This window comes from Cupressus sempervirens, chromosome 8 (assembly GCF_028749045.1).
Source record: "Cupressus sempervirens isolate cs-2001-9-10 chromosome 8, ASM2874904v1, whole genome shotgun sequence".
Classification (NCBI taxonomy): Eukaryota; Viridiplantae; Streptophyta; class Pinopsida; order Cupressales; family Cupressaceae; genus Cupressus; species Cupressus sempervirens.
Genome location: NC_143125.1, coordinates 654,092,641 through 654,098,562, shown reverse-complemented (window position 1 = coordinate 654,098,562; position 5,922 = coordinate 654,092,641).

The window sequence follows — 5,922 nt, the reverse complement described above, 5'->3', positions numbered from 1 at the left end:
AGTACATATAAAAAAATAACACAATAAAGAAAAACCTTACATGTGTTTGATTCCAATGTAATCATCCCACTATACCATCTGCATCCTCTCTCATTGGCAATGCATTTATGATTTTCTTGTGCTCATCCATTGAAATTGTCCATAATACCTTATTGGTGGGTCTCCCTTTGTATCTTTCTAATTTGATATTTTGTGCCACAACCAAATGAGAATAGTGTAAAATCTTCTTTTTGGATTGGTAGTCTTCAAATGCTAGTAAACCATTTCTTCTTGTTAGGTATGTATTTAGCCAGGTGCCAACTATAATGATAGACCCAATTGGATACTCAAAACCATCATTGTCTACTTGATGACATATCATTTTTTTCTTAGGTTCCATAGGTCTAGCTAGCCAACACTTTATTTGTTCATCGTTATCATTAGGTACAATAACAACATAAACATGTCCTACAAGATAAGATAAAGTACATAAACACTTTAATCACATGTGTACATATATATAACTTTAATATATTACAGACATGTACTTGAATTATATTAATGACATGTACATCAATAAATAATATAAATTGAAGCATGATCATGACAAAATCTAATTTAATTGTGCATACCAAGTTGTATGAGGTTTGAAATACAACAATAGTCTTCTAATTCAAAAGTAACATTCTAGTCTTCATTTACTATATCATCTTGAAGATGTGTGTTAGTAGGTGCTAATGCTTTTTATTGCCAATGTTCAACCCATTCTGTATTCTCGCATTCTTCCCATTCACCTACAAGACAAAACTGACAAAAACAAGCAAGCTTCGTAGTCCATATAGTTCAAGCGTTAGAATCTAAACTCCTAAATGAATGCCATTTAGCTGACCCACTAATTTTTTTATAGTCGTATCTTGAAAGGATATTTTTCTTTTCAACTAGGTAGAAGAAATTTTTGATTGTAGAGTTCTCACTTGATCCTATCTATAAGTATTTGTTACACCATTCAACAATCTCATGTGCATTTTTTAATTTGGCTTTCTCCTCAAATTTTAATTGCTCTCTACTAAGACCTCTCTTCACGCATGCACCAAAACCATCATGTTCTCCTTTAGCATGTCCAACCTCAGAAAAACTCCACACATGTGTTGGATATTAGTTTTCCTTTGTGTCCTACTCAACCAATAGAACATTCTAGCATTCTTGAATTGTCTTGTATAATTATCTGACCATATCCAATATTGTGTCACTTGAATTAGTCTCTCTTTTAAATGATCATAAAAGACATTAAAACAATATTGGACAAACTCAGATGAATGAAGTTTATTATCACTCATATAGAAATGGTACTCTCTCAATATTTTTTGATCTTCCTCTGTACTATCAAGTGCATGCCTATAAATTATATGAACATAAATTGTTACTTGCACTAAATTTTAATATTGTGGTTGTACCTCATCTTACGGTGGAAGTGTGTAGTTCTCTACAAAGTCAACAACTAAAATTATAGTAACAATTGGAAATGTATTCTTACATATGCAAAATTTTCGATCAAGACATCTAGCATATTGAGAGTTTTTAACATATTTTGGTATGATCACACTCTTAAACTCATCCGTAAATGCATGACAACTTACTTTATCTATAACTAGATCACACCTTCTTTTGATCTTCCCATCCTTTAATGGATATTCAATAGTTTTGAATCTTTTTACATCAACTAAGTGTTGTCCAAAAGTAGTCAAAGCATTTTTATGCAAACATTCATCTAACAAAGAAAGATTTCCACACATATCACACATACAAGAAAGACATGCATTGAAAAGAAAGTATTGATCATTAGGTGGCTTACAAACCAAACTTGATATGAAATCCTTTATAGTTTGAGGTGGTATTTTTATACCATATTCTTGCAATATTTCTTTACTATGCATGGTACTACATATAGATCGAAATGCATCATAATGGTAATGAAATTGAACATGAGTTTTACAACATGTGATTATTTCCTTGTTAATCCTTACATACCATGGTTTACACTTTTCAAAAGATCCTTGACTAATGGTAATAGTTAACACCTTACCATCTACAAATTTTCTAAACATTTTAGTTTGATTCATATCGAAAAGGTGTTTAGGATGTGGATCATGTATTTTTGACCCAACTCTTAGTTTAAGAACATCTCTTGAATTAGCCGATACTCTTGTATTATCATGCTAAGAGTTTTCAACCAAACTTTTGACTTCACTAGTAAGTTTTATATCACGTCTCAGGAGTGTACCACTACAAGTCCACAAAATATTTGTTGGATCACATTCAAAGTTAACCCTTCTACTTATAGCTCTTTCTAATGTCTCACAATTCACATTAAGATATCCACTTATGTTGCTAATCATTATTTTGTTAGTTGTTGATTTGTTAACTAAAGCTATTGTTATTGCTTGTTGCACTACATTCTTATCTTTAGAGTGACTTCTCTTTCCAATAGCATCAAAGGCACTAGCAACAATGGATACAACTTATTTTAAAGACTCTTTTTTATTCTTGGTTTTTGCATACATTCCTAACCTTTTCATTACTTTTTCCATTTTAGACATTTTAATTAGTTGCAACATCAACTAACATTGAAACCCAAATTTTTTATAATTAAAAAATGTCTATATAATCTATTAGCATGTGTCCTAATTTGTCTCCATGAAACAAATCCCTCAAGATTATTTAGAACATCATTAGGAAAATGAAAATTATGTTTAGGTACTTTTAGTATCATTTTGACATGTTTGTTTAGTAATTGGTGTTTCTATGTCTACATTCTTATAATTGTTATTTTTAATTGGCATTTCATTTTCACTATTATTTTGGATTTCAATCTCATTTTCAATTTTTCTTCGTATTTCTTTTGGGGCATGCATTTCCACTGGAGTTTGTTGTGCATGATCGTTTCACAATCTATTCTCATGAAGAAAATCTAAATTGTTTAAATCATAACCTACTTCTAAAAAAATCACCAATTTCATCATGAGAAAAAAATTGAAGGTTTGGAGACACACCTGTATTGAATGTTTGATTAGAATGTGCACCTAAATCTCCTTGTACTAGGTTCTCTTCTTCAGCATCTTCATGCATCGTGGTATCCTCGATGTCTTTTTACTTTGAAACATTGCTCAATTCTCTAATTCTTTGTCTTTTCTCTTGTTGACCTTGGGCTTCATTCTCTTTATTTGTTGCAATCTCCTCATTTGTCAGAACTTTTATTTTCTACTTTCTTCATTGTTTTGACCCTATGTTGGTACTAATTTTGTATTTGAATCAACAACTTGCAAATTGTAGAAGAAGACAATAAAATATAATAACTATGATAGAATTTGTTGTTGCTTATCAAAATTGTTATTCAGTCATTTTAATCATTAATAATTAGTTTGCGGGGCATCTTTTGGGGCGCAACAGGTAGACTAGAATTGGGTACTCGATTGATTGAAAATTGGGTACTCAACTGTTTAAAAATTAGGTACCCAATTATAATTTGGGCACCCGATTTTTAAACAATTGAGTACCCATTTCTGTTAATGGCTAAAACCAAATTGAGCACCCAATTTTTGAATTACAAATCGGGTGCTCGATTCTAGTGACATAGGTGGAAATTTGGAATGGCCACAAATTTGCATGGGGTTTTGCCTTGGGGAAAGGCATGGCATGCCTTTATGAACCATTTTTTTTTAAGGCATTTAATCAACAATTTTAGGTATTTTCATAAGTTTTATATGGTCATCCCCATTAAATTTTTTGAGAAAACAAAAACCCATTATAGGTCTTACTGTTTTGATTTCAAAAAAGTAAATTTTATAGTGTTATGAGTTCATTTGCCATATTTCCATTATTTATTAATCAAAGGTATCTCTTAAACATTAAATAGTGAAATTCACTAAAATTTTAATAACTTTTTAAATTATTCATATTTTGTAAATTAATATACATGTCATCAATCCTCACACAATTCTTTTGAAGTTTTAAAAAAATCATTTAAAAAAAAATTAAATTATTGCATCTGTACACGAGATGTTTTAGAAATTAGCTTAATCATCAATTAAAAATTAATAAAAAAAATATATTCATTAAAAAATTCAAGAAAAATATTCTCATCAATCTTTGGTGTGTAAGGTAACTTCGTTTAAAAGCATTCACAAAAAGTTATTTAGTTGTATCAAATTATGGTGTGTGTACATGAGCATTGTATGATCCTAAAATAGGCATTTTGAAAAAGTGGTTTTCCAAGATCCATACCAGAAAAAACCTATCATGTGGGTATACAAATAAATTGCATATTCAAAAAGAAGATCCCATGCACTACAATTTTTATTGCTGAAGTTTGTTTAATATTTAATCTCTAAATAGCTCAAATGTTGGCATCAATTGACAATATATTTCAAAAATAGGAAAGACACTTCCACTTTTTCTCTAAAAGTGAGACCCAACTTCTTGCATTGGCCCTTATAACTACCATGGATTCTAGTACAAAGGATGGTGTTGGTGCAAATACTAATTTTTTCTCTACCAATGTTTGATAGCCATCAATATTGAACTTGAGTGTTATGCATTTTCTAAATAGGCTATGTTATATAGGTCAACTTGTTCTTGGAAGGTCAACATTATAAAGGGTTTCTTGATCTAGTGATTTATCTTTCACTCCCCAAGAGGGAGGAAGAATAATAATAATAATAATAATGGGTGGTCTCTTCTAGACAAAACTCTAAACCCCACTAATTTATGGGTCTTTTATGACTACCATGATCCACCTCCCTCATCTAGCACTACTCTTGCAACCTAAGGGCTTCTTATACTCTTTTTTTATATTAATAGTTAAGAGGTTTTTGATATCTATGCTAAGTGGTTTTTAATAGGGTGATCATGTATCCCTAACTCATTTTTTGTAAATATGTAACTTTATATTTTTAATAATAAAAATGGACTATTAATCAAAAGAATTATTGAATATTATCAGCCAACATTGCACAAGGATACAACCAACTATACCAAAATGTGTGATAGATGTCAAAGAATGGGGATGTCAACAAGATTAGATGAAATACCATTATTCCACAAGTTGTTGTTACACCCTTTGATAAGTGGGGATTAGGCTTTATAGGCCCCATTGATCCACCTTCAAATGGAAATTCTTATATTCTTGTGTGCACTGATGGTGTATCGATGTGGGTCAAAGCTAGACCTATAAAGCATGTTAGGGATAACAAGGTAGAAGAGTTTTTCTATTAGGAAATCTTCACTAGATTTAGGATTCATATAGAAATAGGGACAAACCAAGAGACACCATCTACTTCCACTCTCCTCACAACCTTGGTAATTTAGTACAACATAAGGTATAGTAAGTCATCTCTTCACCATCCTTAAGATAATGACTAAGCAAAAATCACTAATAGTGATATTGAGTCCATTCTAACAAAGACAATGGATCTACATAGGAAATACTGGGTTGTAAGATTACTTGAAGTATTTGGAAGACTACAACATTGGCCATTAATGGAAGAAAAATAGACATGGAATCTCAATATTAAGATGATTCCTATGAAGTGAAATGATTTGTAGAATTAAGAAATGTCACAAAATTGACCATTTTACTTTTAAATTTGAGCAAATTTTTGTGGATAACAAACCATTTATGGCCTTAAGAATGCCATATATTCTAGAAATATATATTTTTTGTTTAATTTGTTCATTGTATCCACATATTTATAGTTTGTTTTGAAAACTAATTGTGTAGAAACTAAGAAGCACTCGTGTTGGAAAAGATTGATTCCATTAAATATATATTTTTTCTCATTATTTATATCACCAAGTATGTTGTATGTAGAAAAAAGAGCACGGATTTCCATGTGAGCCCAAGGTGGGACACCTATGATGCAATCTCTATAATTCTATATAGTTTTT